The sequence below is a fragment of the Genypterus blacodes genome, unplaced genomic scaffold (genome assembly GCF_046128005.1).
Source record: "Genypterus blacodes isolate CSIRO-AG114 ecotype Tasmania unplaced genomic scaffold, CSIRO-AGI_Gbla_v1 ptg000215l_1, whole genome shotgun sequence".
NCBI lineage: Eukaryota > Metazoa > Chordata > Actinopteri > Ophidiiformes > Ophidiidae > Genypterus > Genypterus blacodes.
The window spans coordinates 728,384-744,117 of NW_027467014.1; the positions used below are offsets into that span (position 1 = coordinate 728,384).

At 42.3% G+C, this 15,734-nt stretch overlaps 1 pseudogene; it reads left to right on the plus strand.

Moving 5' to 3' along the window:
* Positions 1 to 6,372: 6,372 nt before the first annotated feature.
* On the plus strand, positions 6,373 to 15,658 carry LOC143015988 (uncharacterized; annotated as a pseudogene).
* Positions 15,659 to 15,734: the final 76 nt, after the last annotated feature.

Here is a 15,734-nt window from a genome sequence, read left to right on the forward strand (position 1 = left end):
CTTAGTGTGTGCAGGTATTTTTTTTAAAGAAGAAAGCATTTGATATGACATTGAGCATGCAGAACCAGGATGTGACACACACACACACACACACACACACACACACACACACACAGAGCCACAACAACTAACTGCAGCAGAGACATGTTGAAATGACATCATAATGTAAGGGCAGAGTTTCAGATGATCAACACTGCTAGTTCCAATGACAGGTAACATCATTGTCATTGTGACATCATTCATGTCATGACAACATTAATAACTGATGTGCTTGAGTGCCCAATGAATCACACACAGGACAATCAAAAGCTCAAACATGTTCCAACATTTCCTTGTTTGCCTTATTCCATAATGATTGGGATCCTGACTTTCATTTCAAAGATTAGCGAGTCTTGGTTTGGACTGATTATAACGAACCAGAGTTCAACTTAAATAAATGGTGATGTTAAGTTTTGTGTGCAATCACTCCCAGATTTGGCACATGACATTTACAGATTTAACAACTGCACTCACTCTAAGATGCTGGCTAAGAAATCAGACCTGAAGTGTGTTATAGATTTAATTACGTTCTCTATCTTTTCCCCGCATTTAACTATTTTTAGGCTTTTACAAATGACATATTGACCACATTACCTGGAGTCTGATCTCTAAGAACTGAATTATATGAAGTGTTATGCTTACCATGGACCATGATCATCCACTTTGTTGTCTTCCGTAACTGATTACTCAAAAAAAACAGTAATTTCCATTTCATCCACATGGTAAAATGGGTCAGGTGTGCTGCTTTGTTTTTCGAGAAGCTGCTTCCTCCCTCTTTCAGACTGGATGTTAATTTCTAAACAAAATAAATCTTATAAACCTGCTAAGGTTAAGTTTGTCGCCTTCATGTTGTCTCCAATACAGCCAGGAGTTAAACACAATAAACATGTTCTTTGGTATCTGACAATATCTGTGACTGTCATCATCTTCTTAAAGGAAACCGGGGAGACTGTAGTTTTCTGTTTGTTTTCACTGTTATTCTGCAGCTTCGTACTCCAGTCCAGATGGTGGCGGTAATGCACAACTTAGCTCCTCTGCCAACCGCCACAAATCCCAAAGAAGAAGAAGACACGCGTTCTCTAAATGTAGGATCACGCCGCGCGCTGTGGAAGGAGTTTGGCCGCTGATGAAGTTCCCGTCGTTTTGTAAACAAACATGTCTACGCTTCAAACACTGAGAGTACGGGTGAAACAGCAGCTAAATGCGGCCATTGACGAGATCCTCCGTATATTTGAAAGAACCACCGTAGAGTACGAGGAGGAACTTTGTCGTTTTCTACAAGAGGGCGACCAACAACACAAACTACCGCGTCCTGCTCGCAACCCGGAAGTTCGGTTACACGGTTTGTTTACTTTCGTTTTTTTGTCATTTTGGTAAAGTCACAGATTGCAGAGGTATAATAAATGTATTTAATTCGTTATATCACGTATATTACCGTTAAAGGATTAACGGGGGTAGCGGTTATAATGGTGATGTAATAAACTTTGAAGAGGGTTTTTAGTTGCCGCCACCTTTGTTTATCCGATCGGCTCCGTATTTAAAAGTAAGAGGAAATTCACACATCAGGGAGAGAAAAGATGACACAAATGCGTTTAAAAGAAGAGTCAAAACGCCCCAAGTTAAAAGGGCCCTTAGGGGTGACCACTCCACGACCCTAAAACACACAACATGGCGTCTCCCCTGACCAGGAAGCGAACCTCGACACGCTCCACAAGGGGGCAACCAGCCTCCTCTCCTGACTTATCAAAACACAGCCTATTCATCAGTTAAATACTAACGATTGTTGCCCTGCAGATATCAATACCCGTAGCAAGAAGGAAGATTAAAGAAAGCTTGAAAACATTCCTCAGTCCTGCTAGAGTGATAAAAACCATGAACCCATACTGAATTGTGACGTTTCTGAACTGTTGTGTTTGTGTGTTTCGATCTTACCTGCAGATATCCAGCAAGTATTGGTGCAGCAGGAGTGGATCATCAGTTTGGACCAGGAGGAGCCAGAGCCCTCGTATATCAAAGAGGAAGAGGAGGAACGCTGGGTCAATGAAGAGGGAGAGCAGCTTCACGGTGTGCAGGAGGCTGAGATCACCATGGTCAATGTGACAGAACCCCAAACTGAACAAGGCACCGAGGCAGAGCTTCAACCAAACAGCTCAGTTAAGAAATGGATCAAGACAGAAGGTGCAGTTTGTGGCATTAGTCTTAACTTCTTGCCAGCAGGCCGTGTCCCATGTTCCTGAGGCCGTCTTTGGCTACCTGTTGTTCTTTCATACCGCTTTTTGTGTTCTGAATGCCGTTTTCTTATTAACTCGGCCGGACTTTGCTGTTGTCTGTTCCACGGGGAGGGATATCTACAAGGACTGACTTCCCATTAGAGTGTCTTATCTTTACTTCCTCCACTACTACTACCACTACTAGTTTCTCAACATTGCCAGACAAGGTTAAAACCATAATCATGACCCCATACTAAATTGTGACATTTCTCAACTGTTGTGCCCCTGCAGGTTTGGGTGAACGTTCACTCTTCCCAACTAACTCTTCCGTTATGTGTTTGTGTGCCTCGCTATTCCCTGCAGACATCCAGCAGCTGTTGGTGGAGGAGGAAGAGCAAGTTCGTGGTGTGGAGGAGGCTGAGATCACCAAGGTCACTGTGAAGAGTGAAGATGATGATAGGAGAAAAAGTTTACATTGTCAGGGAAAAATGTTCAAATTCCAAATCCTGAGAGTTCAGGTTAATCAGCGGCTAACTGCAGCTCTGGATGAGTTCCTTGGGCTGTTTGACAGAACGATGAAAGAGTACGAGGAGGAACGTTCTCATTCAGAACTGAAAAAACCTGAAGTTCGATTACACAGAGGAGGTTTGTTCACTTTCATTTTTATCATAATGTGTCACAGATTTCAGTCATGAATAATCGGCCTGCAAATTATTATCAATATCCTTAATTGATAGTTGCACCACCTAATTGATCAATAATGTTAAAGAGTTGCCCCCTGGTTGTGGGACAGTACTGTCCCAAATCTTGGCGGGCTCCAGACACTCAGACCAATTAAGCAATTTTCCCACTCAAACATGTAAACAACTCTCTCCCAATGGGCAGCACAGTGGTTTCAGACACATGGGAAAAACCCTAACTTTATACCTGTCGTAGTTGTTTCTTACTCGATAAAAGTACGCACACCTCTGTTTTAGCAAACACTAAACTGAAATCGGCCATGTTACAAACAATTGCCATTTTAAAACGTTCTGAACAGTTTTGAGCATGTTAATTCACGACTAAAAAAATGTTTGCCATGAGAAGTTTTTGCTTGCGACTAGCCATTTGTTTTTTACCCAACTTATCATAATTTCACAGCCCTGGAGGCTCTGGAGCTCATTTATCAAAGTGAGCAAGGGAATGAGAGCGAACCTGACTCAGAACTATTAGATTCTGAAGAAGAGGACGCCTTTGCCGAGGGTAAAGACCCAGTCCTGGACAAGTGAGTGGCTATTTTCTCATCGAGTTGAGGTCACGATTTAAATCTTTATATTTATCACCTGAAAATAAGTAACAAGCTGTAATATGGTCAACATCAATCAGTAATATAATGTATCCCGTTTTGCAATACCGTTTGTATGTTGTACTGAATAATCTCATTCATTTTTTGAATTGCTTTATTTTGTATGTTGTGTGCTCTTATAGTCTGCGTGTTATGCTTTCCCCTTGACACCTACAACGTGTGAAATTCCTTGTACATCTGTACTTGGCGAATAAAGAATTGAATTGAATATTATAAGTCACTGCGGTGTGATTAATAAAAATAAAGCTAGTAATAACACCGCGGCACTGTGCCCAGTACGCCACTCACAGCACTGCAATGGCAGTAACTGTAGAAGTAGTAGAAGAGAGCAGTAATGTATTTATTATTAACTTTCCTGCCTACTCCGACTGCTACTACCGCTATTCCAATATGTATATGTATTAATAGACAGGGCCGGGAAGCTAGGCATGTTAAAAAATGATTTTTTTGGCAGAGCATTAATTCTACAATTGGAATTCTAGTTTAATTTGTGTTGAATTTCTGATTATTTTTTTTTCAGATTTTCTTATTATCTTCTTTGTTCCATCTCATTTCAGTGTTGAAGTGTGTGTGCCCCCATCTGTCTATCCCGGGACCCCTAAGGAAGCAGCAGCTTGTGGCCCCAAACCTGCAACAAAAAGGAAAAGGGAAGAATGTACGGAGCCCAGGTGGATGAGCAGGGAGCTTGCAGATGAGCTGCCTCAGCAGTTAACCTTTTGTCCACGGAGAACTCCTGGCCCACAGCTGGATTCTCATAAAGACTACAGTCCCAAAAAACTGTTCCAGCTTTTTTTTACAAACCATGTGATGGATACGTTGTGTGTCAACACCAATAAAAACCTCAGAAAGAGGCTGAAGGGGATAAGGAAAGCAGAACTTGAGATGGACCCTGTGCTGTTGTCCAAATTCCTCTCTGTGGTGATCTACTTGGGATTGGAGAGGTCATCAACGCTAAGAGACTTCTGGAGAAGAGACCAACTTCACTCATTTCCAGCCAGTGTCATGCCTGTATGGAGGTTTGAGGCCATCTTGTCGCTTCTTCACATGAGTGACCCAGAGGAGGACGGCGTCAATGATCAGCAAAAAGGGACATCTGAGTACAATGCCCTGTCTCGCATCAGGCCTCTTCAGGACCAGATCTTGGAGGCCTGTAGGGCCCATTACCATCCGTTCCAAAACATTTCAATTGATGAACGCATGGTAGCCACTAAAGGTCAGGACAACATGACACAATATATGAAAGACAAAGCCTCAAAGGGGGGATACAAATTGTTTGTGCTTACTGACAGCCGAAATGGTTACACCTGTAACTTTTCCACTTACCAGGGCAAAGCTCTAACCCAGAGTGGAAAGGGGTTGAGTTATGACTATGTGGTGAACTTAATTCAGGTGCCACTTCTGGGAACAGGGTATCATTTGTACATGGATAGCTTCTATACAAGTGCCACGTTGTTCAGGCATTTGCATTCATTGAAGTACGGGGCTTGTGGAGCAGTAAGGGAGAACCGGATTGAATATGCAACGACAGAAGTCAACGGTGTCCCTAAAAAGGCTGAACGTGGGGACATGCGGTGGATAAGGGACGGTCCACTGCTGTTTGTCAAGTTGAAGGACACTCGCGACATCAGCATGTGCTCAACCATCCACAAGGCCTATAGTGGACATTCGGTGCAGCGGAGGGTTTGGAACAGGGACAGAAGCTGGACCAGGCGTGCTGTTCCTGTGCCTGACGCTCTGCGGGACTACAACAGGAACATGGGCAGGGCCGACTTCTCTGACGCCCTCATAAAGTATTACAGTGTCACCCATAGGACTATGAAGTGGTACAAGAGACTCTTCTTCCACTTTGTGGACATAGCTGTGGGGAACGCATACGTAATCCACAAAGAACTTGCACACGCGAGGAACATACCCCATCTTTCACAACAGGCCTTCAGAGAGCGGCTGTGTGTGTCGCTGGCTGACTGTGGAGGGGCTGTGACTGCTGCAGGGCCACAGCGAGTCTCCCAAACACACACATCCACCGCCGCCCCCACCCCCAGCAGCCATGAAAGATGTTATCCTGTGCCTGTGGTGGATGTCAGCAACACACCTGTTTCACAGCGGGCAATGTATGGCAGGAAGTACTGTGTGCACTGCAATAAAAAAAACAAGCGCAACAAGACCATTTATAAGTGCCGGTCCTGTAATGTGGCGCTGTGCATCATACCGGATCGCCTTTGCTTTTCAGACTGGCATGACCTGCAGCATGACAAAGACTGTTGAGGTGAACATGTGTGTGCATATGTACATATTGTAAATGAATGTAGATTATTGTAAAAAGGAAAATTCTAAATATTGAAATATCAAAATGCACCTTTTGGAGGTTGTGGCACATCTTAGGAGGCCTAAGGAGACTGTTCTATTACTCATGGTGATTTATATTGATGCCAAAATATTTGTTTTGACTTGATTTGATCTCATTTTAAGTAAATACAGTTTGTGATTCAAGATGTTACATCCCATGGTACACATGACCTCTGCTTTTCTGTGTTGCTGTCATGTGTGCATATATGGAAGCAAAAAAGTGAGTACAATAATAAGTGAGAATTGTCATTGCTGCTGTAACATTTTTAACAGAAGGTCACAATGATAAACCTTTTGATGGACACATTGCCAGTATTATTACATTTGATAGTGTGAAGATAGTAGGCTTTGCTGGTTAATTTTAACAATGAAGGCAGTCAGGGGAGGCTTATTTAAACATAAGCTATCCTGAGTAGGAGCTCAAAAGCTTTAAATCAAGTATAATCATTTATGGTGTGTAAACATTATTGGTTAAGTCAAAATCATGACTTGTGTGATAAGTCATTTATTCTAAGTATGACTTAGATACAGAAACATTGCAGCTAATACTGGAAGAATTCCAGCAGTACATAGAAAATAAGGGACAGTTTAGGGCTACAACACAAGATGGGGGATCTGTTTGAGGAGATTCCAACGAATTGTTAAAACTGCAGAATAAACGAAAGGGATTGTGCTGAGCAAGCAGAAATGGCCAATTGTAATGAACCATTCATTAAAGAGGAAAGAAAAAAGAGTCGAGAAAAGTCATAGAATATTCCTGGCCCATGAAACTCAACAGTCACGGTATCTAATTTTCTTATGTTAAATACTACTATGATACTGCTGTGAAGTTGATGTGTTTGTTACTTGAAAGATCTACAGGTACTAATTGAGGAAACACTTGAAATTCGCAAGCGCATCCCCTCCTTTGTCCAGAAACAGTAAACAAGGAGACCTGAGAGAATATTTCCGTTTGTTTTCACTTTCAGTCTGCAGCTTCATATCCAGTCCAGATGGTGGAGCTAATGCACCGATTAGCTGGTCTGCCAACCGCCACACATCCCAAAGAAGAAGAAGAAGACCCGCTAAAACCAAATAAATCCATTGTTGAGAAACATTGAGGGATATGAGAACCCATTTGTTCAAGCCACGGCAAGTCATTGTGTGTGTTTTGGCTGCAAAGCGAGTGGTTTGAGCCACAGTGAGTGTTCGTGGAGGGGACCCACGGATACGCTCGAGCGTCTCTGTTTGTGTCTGTCTGCCTGAACGCGCCGGCAGCTGCTTACGTGAGTTAGTTTGTGTAGAGAAGAAGTTTCCGTCGTCGTGTAAACATGTCTAAGCTCCAAACGCTGAGAGATAAGCTAACAGCGGCTGTTGATGAGATCCTCCGGCTCTTTGAAAGAACCATTGAGGAGTACGAGGTGGAACTTTGTCATTTTCTACAAGAGGGCGACCAACAACACAAACTACCGCGTGCTGCTAGCAACCCGAAAGTTCCATTACGACAAGGTTTGTAAACAGTAGTTATTTTTGTCATTTTGGGAAAGTCAAAGTGCAGTCATATGCTCGATTTATAATCAATGTATTTAATTGATAGTTGCATCACGTATAAGATCAATAATGGATTAACTGACTGACTGATTTACTAACTAGCGGACAAAATGATAATCGCCTGGATTATCCCGCCTACCCCCCCCCCCCCCCCCCCCCCCCCCCCCCCCAGTGTTGCCAGGTGAGAAATGTAGGATTATCGTACCAGAGACATAAAATTGTCGTATTTTGAGGGAAATTATCGTATACCCGTCATAACCGAAATAACAAGTCTATTGATGCGCTATAGTCACTCTAGTGTTGAATAGCGTCTAACAGGCATTCACAGCTTTGTGGCGTCAGTACGGAATGGATTCATCAGCAGCCCCACAGTTGCGTTAGGCTAATGTGTCCCCCATAAACAATGACGGGTGGGAACTAATGAGCCAAATCATGAGGCCTGGAGGCCACCTACTGTTAGGAAATAGACATAGCACCAGGTTTACTTTTTTGACGAAGAGAAACAGTATTCATGATAACTGACAAGAAAATAAAGATCAGGCTTCACATATTAACATTTTATTTTCAGAGCAACAACATGTCTCTGTCCTCAAAAATGACAACTAATAAAATAAACAAAAACAACACTTATGCAAAAAAACGTCTCCGCCTTTGGCAGTTTTCTGAATAAAATGAAGAAGAGCGGAGAGGAGACTATTGTTTTTTCCAGCGTGCATCTGTTTCCGGAAACAGATGCACGCTGGAACCCCTTCAGGGTTCACAAAAACGCTCCCGACAAACAGTTGCGACAGGCTGATTACAACCGATTACAACCACACAATCACGGAATGGTCAAATTATCGTATATTTGGCCTTTTTTTGGGATTATTGATCGTACATCGTACAGAGGGCAAAATTATCGTACAAATACGATAATTATCGTACACCTGGCAACACTGCTCCAATCTGTCAACTCAAAATAGACTACCTGCAGACCAGTTATTTAAGTACTTCCATCTCAGACACTTTGCCTCCAGCTATTTCAATATTGCCGCTCTGCCTTTTCGAAAAAGGTTAAACAACAATAATAATAAACATTCAACCTCCTTTCCTTTTCTCTATCTCAATCAATCTCAATGAAGAGGGAGCACAGCTTCATGGTGTGCATGAGGCTGAGGTCCCCGAGGTCACTGTGAAGAGCGAAGACCATGAAAGAGAAGTTCAGTCCACACAACTTCATGAAAACCAAACTGAGGAGAACACAGAAGCAGAGCTTCAACCAAACAGCTCAGTTAAACAGATCAAGGCTGAAGATGAAGAAGTGGACTGTGGAGAACTAGACACCACCAGGAACCTTGATCCAGGTCGTCATTTACAGCCAGGTATTGATGACAACAACCTTTCACTTTTGCCTGATCCTGACACTGAATACGTGGGGACATCAGGTTTATGTACAAACTGACGTCTCAATTCAATTTATTCATTTTCAACAGCCACGATTTCTTTTTATACTATTGGCTATTTACTACACTGCTATTTGCTGTAGACATCCAGCAGCTGTTGCAGCAGGAGTGGAGCCCCAGTTTGGACCAGGAGGAGCCTGAGCGCCCACACATCACCAAGAGTGAAGACCATGAAAGGAGAAAAAGTTTCCGTTGTTGGGTAGAAATGTTCAAATTCCAAATACTGAGAGTTCAGGTTAATCAGCAGCTAACTGCAGCTCTGGATAAGTTCCTCAGGCTGTTTGAAAGAACAACTGTAGGGTACGAGGATGGATTTTCTCATCAACACAAACAACTGCATGCTGCTTTCAACCCCGAAGTTCGGTTACGCAGAGAAGGTTTGTTCACTTTAATTTTTATCATTATGTGTCACAGATTTCAGTCATGAACTCTGGAAATGCCAGATATTTTTAGTCTCCTTAATTGATAGTTGCACCGCCTAAATGATCAATAATGGATTAACGGGAGTAGCAGTCACAATGATAATAAGTTACTATCGTTTTGTTAGACCATGTACGCATTATTATTGGACACTAGACAAAAAGGAGCTCTGTCATTTCAAAACAGCACACTCATCTCTCTTGCCCTACAGATATTAAAATCTGTAGCAAAAAGAAAAGAATGCCTATGATTGCCTATTACCTGCAGACATCCAGCAAGTGATGGTGCAGCAGGAGTGGAAGCTCAGTTTGGACCAGGAGGAGCCAGAGCCCGGGACCAGTGAAGAGGGAGAGCAAGGTCACGCTGTGGAGGAGGCTGAGGTCACCAAGGTCACTGTGAAGAGTGAAGTCGATCAAAGGGAAATTCAGTCCACACAGCCTAAACAAAACCAAACTGAGGAGAACACAGAGCTTCTAACAAGCAGCTCAATCCACACAAGAGAGAAGCCATTTAGTTGCTCAGTTTGTGGTAAAACCCATACACAAAATATAGACCTAAAGAAACACATGAAAATCCACACAAGACAGAAGTCATTTGGTTGCTCAGTTTGTGGTAAAACATTTCCTCGAATTTGGCACCATAAGGTCCACATGAGAATCCACACAGGAGAGAAGCCATTTAGTTGCTTAGTTTGTGGTAAGACTTTCACTCAAAGTGCAAACCTGCTGATCCACACGAAAATCCACACAGGTGAGAAGCCATTTAGTTGCTCAGTTTGTCATAAAAATTTTGCTCTAAGTTCACACCAGAAGGACCATATGAGAATCCACACAGGAGAGAAGCCATTTAGTTGCTCAGTCTGTGGCAAAACCTTTTTTCGAATGAGGGACCAGAAGTATCACATGAGAATCCACACAGGTGAGAAGCCATTTAGTTGCTCAGTTTGTCATGAAAGTTTTGCACGAAATTCACACCTGAAGGACCACATGAAAATCCACACAGGAGGGAAGCCCTTTAGTTGCTCAGTTTGTGGTAAAACATTTCCTCGAATTTGGCACCAAAAGGTCCACATGAGGATCCACACAGGAGAGAAGCCATTTAGTTGCTTAGTTTGTGGTAAGAGCTTCACTCAAAGTGCAAACCTGCAGATCCACACGAGAATCCACACAGGTGAGAAGCCATTTAGTTGCTCGGTTTGTCATAAAACTTTTGCAAGAAGTTCACACCAGAAGGACCACATGAGAATCCACACAAGAGAAGCCATTTAGTTGCTTAGTTTGTGGTAAAAAGTTTACAATTAGAAAGCTGAAGCAGCACACCTTAGTTTACATAATGTAGGAAAATGTGCTGTACAGATGCTGCATGTTTGCTTCTTGAATGAAATAAAGCTTTGGCTGTGCATTTGCACTTTCGCTTTACTTTACACATCTTAATTCTGAAAAGCAATTGTTTATTAAGTTGTGCATTTGGATTATATACCCCAAAACCAGACTTGGAGAATTTTTCCTTTGACTAATGAAAATAGCATTTTAAAAAAGCAGTATAATACCACTTTAATTTAAATTCCAATGTGAACAAATGCTAAGTAGGAAGCTTCTTTCCTGGTTGTCATATCAGTAGTTCCTTCTTTGTGGTAGTAGCACTCTATGTTTTTCAGTGCTGTGCATCTACAGAAAAAAACGCTCTTTAGTGGAATGCTTATGAATGACCAATGTATTAATATGTGCCGAGTGTCACTTAAATCTTCTCAAAAAAACTCACTGAATGACTCATGTATCATTATGGCAGTGGCTCAGTGGGTAGTGCTTCCGCTTGGGAATAGGAGGGTCGCTGGTTCGAGCCCCTGCCGAAGTGCCCCTGAGCAAGGCACCGAACCCTCAATTGCTCCCCCCTCTGCGAAGGGTGGTAATGTAATGTAAGTCGCTTTGGATAAAAGCGTCTGCCAAATGATCCTAATGTAATGTAATGTAATGGCTGAGAAAGATTAACTTTCCTTGGACATGTATCATTTTTCATTTGTATCACCATGATGTTTTTCTTGCCAATGCATGCTAGGAACTGAACCTCAGTGTCCATAATAATCACCCACTCTTAATCAACACAACAAATTACCGTACTGTGAATAAGTGAATTATTGGAGGTTTTGGCCTTTAGAGAGGATTTATACCATCCAGGTAGGTCTAAGGAGAATGTAGTTAAATGCCTTATATAACCTCTATTCTTTCAGTTATTAAGCTCCCTTTGCAACAAGCTGGAGGATCTACTTGAGGAGATTCCACAGATTGTTATAACTGTGGAAGAAACAGAAAGGGGTTGTGCTGAGCAAGCAGAAATGAATTGCTAATGGTAATGAGCCAATGATTAAAGGTAAAAATATAGAAAAGGCTTTATGGGATGGTGTAGGTAATGTGTGTATTGAGTTCCCACTCGTGTTTGTTGTGCAGATTTATTTAATTTATAATTTGAATTAAATAATTTTAAAACGTTTTCCTGGCCATAACTACTGATCTTTTCTTAAATTCTACTAGAAGGCGGAAAGCGCATGTGTTTGTTCGGAGTTGCAACCAGAAAAATAGAGACCTGAGAGAATGTTTCCGTGTGTTTTCACTGTCAGTCTGCAGCTTCATACCCCGTCCAAATGGTGGCGCTAATGCACCGATTAGCTGATCTGCCAACCGCCACACATCCCAAAGAAGAAGAAGACCCGCGAGCTATGGATCTCTGGATCCCGCTGACTCAATGAAGTGCTCAAGCCTGTGTGTTTGTGTATCAGTCTGCCTGAACGCGCCGACAGCTACTGAAGCTAAGCTAACATGAGTTAGTTTGCCAGGAGAAGAATTGTATCGTCGTCGTGTAAACATGTCTAAGCTCCAAACGCTGAGAGTTAAGCTAACAGCGGCTGTTGATGAGATCCTCCGGCTGTTTGAAAGAAGCATTGTAGAGTACGAGGAGGAACTTTGTCGTTTTCTACAAGAAGGCGACCAACAACACAGCAACCCGAAAGTTCTATTACACAAAGGTTTGTTAACAGTCGTTTTTTTTTTGTCATTTTGGCAAGTCAAAGTGCAGTCATTTGCTCGATCTTTGTATTAAATTGATAGTTGCATCACGTATAAGATCAATAATGGATTAATTGACTAACTAGCGGACAAAACACACATGCATTTAGTCTGTTCAGATGTTAGTGAGATGACAGTGAGTTTTACCATTTTCATGAGGAATTAAAATAGTTTTGTAATGTTCTTGCAGTGAAGCACGTTCTCTGTCGTACAGTTTGGAGTGTTTTCTTGTTTGGAAGAACATACACTGGTTTGAGAGCGTGGGTGAAGCTTCTAAATCCCAACGGTTGTAGAAGCACTGACAGTACTAGCAGGCACACTAGTCTGCCTATTTTTCTTCCAACTGGACTGTTGGATGCACAGTTCTCATGTCTGTGGAGGTTTTTTGTGGACCCTGCTCGACATGACGGCTTAATTCGGCAAATTCTGCATTCTGCCTTTATGTTGTCACAATTGTTAAAATGCATCCAAATGCTGCTTCTTTTTTTCCCCTTTTGATACAACTGTCACTCATCTTTTCGCGCACTGCAGACCGAGACCAATCCTATCATTCTGTCTTTTATCAAGTTGCAGAAAAAATAAAAAAACGGCTCTCGGGATAGAAATTTAAACAGCTTTACCAAGTGACGATGTTCTGTCAAATGAGCTTCTTCTTTTAAACTTTCAGCAAGCGACTCAGAAACGCTTGGCGAGCAACCGGTAGCTCGCAAGTGACCTGTTGGCGACCCCTGATATAGACTACCTGCAATCAAATTATTTAAGTACTTCCATCTCAGACACTTTGCCTCCAGCAATTTCAATATTGCCACCCTGCCTCTCTTCGAAAAAGGTTAAACAACAACAACAACAATAATAATAAATGTACAACCTCCTTTCCTTTTCTCTATCTATCTCGTCTCCCTCCCCCCCTTCTGTATAAAAACGATATCCAAAATGTCCCATAACCGTATGCACACTGTCATGTCAAATGCTTCAATAAAATATACAACACAATAATGGATTAACTGGAGTAGTGGTTACTATGGTTATATCAAATATTATTTTGAAGGACCAAAAAGGGCACAGTACTGGACAAAAACTTAATATCATAAATACACAATTTTGAACACTCAATACAACTTAAAATCTAAAAGATCTGTTGTCATGCCCCCACAAGTTTGGCTGAACATTAACTCATACTTTCCCATTATGTGCTTGTGTGTTTCGCTCTTATCCACAGACATCCAGCAAGCGTTGGTGCAGCAGGAGTGGAGGCTCAGTTTAGACCAGGAGGAGCCAGAGCCCCCACACATTAAAGAGGAAGAGGAGGAATGCTGGGTCAAGGAAGAGGGAGAGCAGCTTCATGGTGTGCATGGGGCTGCGGTCTCCCAGGTCACTGTGAAGAGTGAATACCATGAAAGGGAAGTTCAGTCCACACAACTTCATCAAAATCAAACTGAGGAGAACACAGAAGCAGAGCTTCAACCAAACAGCTCAGTTAAACAGATCAAGGCTGAAGAAGAAGTGGACTGTGGAGAACTGGGCACCACCAGGAACCTTGATCCAGGTCGTCATTTACAGCCAGGTATTGATGACAACCTTTCAGTCTTGTCTGATCCCGAATACAATTTCTTTTTATACTATTGGCTATTTACTACACTGCTATTTGCTGCAGACATCCAGCAGCTGTTGCAGCAGGAGAGGAGCCCCAGTTTGGACCAGGAGGAGCCTGAGCGCCCACACATTAAAGTGGAACCGAAGGAACTCTGGACCAGTGAAGAGGGAGAGCAGCGTCATGGTGTGGAGGAGGCTAAGGTCACCAAGAGTGAAGACGATGAAAGGAGAAAAAGTTTCCGTTGTTGGGTAGAAATGTTCAAATTCCAAATACTGAGAGTTCAGGTTAATCAGCAGCTAACTGCAGCTCTGGATGAGTTCCTCAGGCTGTTTGAAAGAACAACTGTAGAGTACGAGGAAGGATTTTCTCATCAACACAAACAACTGCATGCTGCTTTCAACCCCGAAGTTCGGTTACACAGAGCAGGTTTGTTCACTTTTAGTTTTATCATAATGTGCCACAGATTTCAGTCATGAACTCTGGGAATGCCAATTATTCTCCTTCATTGATAGTTGATAGTTGTTTTGTTAGACCAAGTTCACATTATTATTTGACACAAGACAAAAAGGAGCTCTGCCATTTCAAACACAGCACATATCATCATCATATCTTTCTCTTGCCCTGCAGATATTAAAATCTACAGAAAAAAGAAAAGAAAACTTGATGGTACAGATCTCCTGACAACAGCTGGAGTTTTGTTTACTCTCACTCTGCTGCTTTAACAAGTTTTCTTTCTAGTAATCATGACCCATAACCATGAACACATACTGAACTGTGATATTTCTCAACTGTTATGCTCCCACTGGTTTGGCTGAACATAACCTCATTCTTTTCCATTATGTGTTTGTATAATTGCCTATTACCTGCAGACATCCAGCAAGTGTTGGTGCAGCAGGAATGGGAGCTCAGTTTGGACCAGGAGGAGCCAGAGCCCCGGACCAGTGAAGAGGGAGAGCAAGGTCATGCTGTGGAGGAGGCTGAGGTCACCAAGGTCACAGTGAAGAGTGAAGCCGATCAATGGGAAGTTCAGTCCACACAGTCTACACAAAACCAAACTGAGGAGAACACAGAGCTTCTACCAAGCAGCTCAGTCCATAGAGGAATTAAACTTTATCCTTGCTCAGTTTGTTGTAAACCCTTTACTCAAAATGGCGACCTGAAGAGACACATGAGAATCCACACAGGTGAGAAGCCATTTAGCTGCTCAGTTTGTGGTAAAAGCTTTGCTCGAAATGGAGACGTGAAGATCCACATGAGAACCCACACAGGAGAGAGGCCAGTTAGTTGCTTAGTTTGTGGTAAGACCTTCACTCAAAGTGGACACCTGATGATCCACATGAGAATCCATACAGGTGAAAAGCCATTTAGTTGCTCAGTTTGTGGTAAAAACTGCTCCCGAAATGTAGACCTGAAGAGCCACATGAGAATCCACACACGCGAAAAGCCGTTTACTTGCTCAGTTTGTGGTAAAAAGTTTGCTCATAATAGAAACCTGAAGCAGCACATGAGAATCCACACAGGAGAGAAGCCGTTTAGTTGCTCAGTTTGTGGTAAAAACTTCACTTCAAGTTCAAACCTGAATGTCCACATTAGAGTCCACACAGTAGAGAAACTTTAGTTGTTCAGAATGTGGGAAAATGAAAATAAAGCTTTGGCTGTGCATATGCACTTGACTTCATACATTTTTATTCTGCAAAGCATTTGTTTATTGATTTATGCATTTGGATTTTACTGTATACCCCTGCCCAA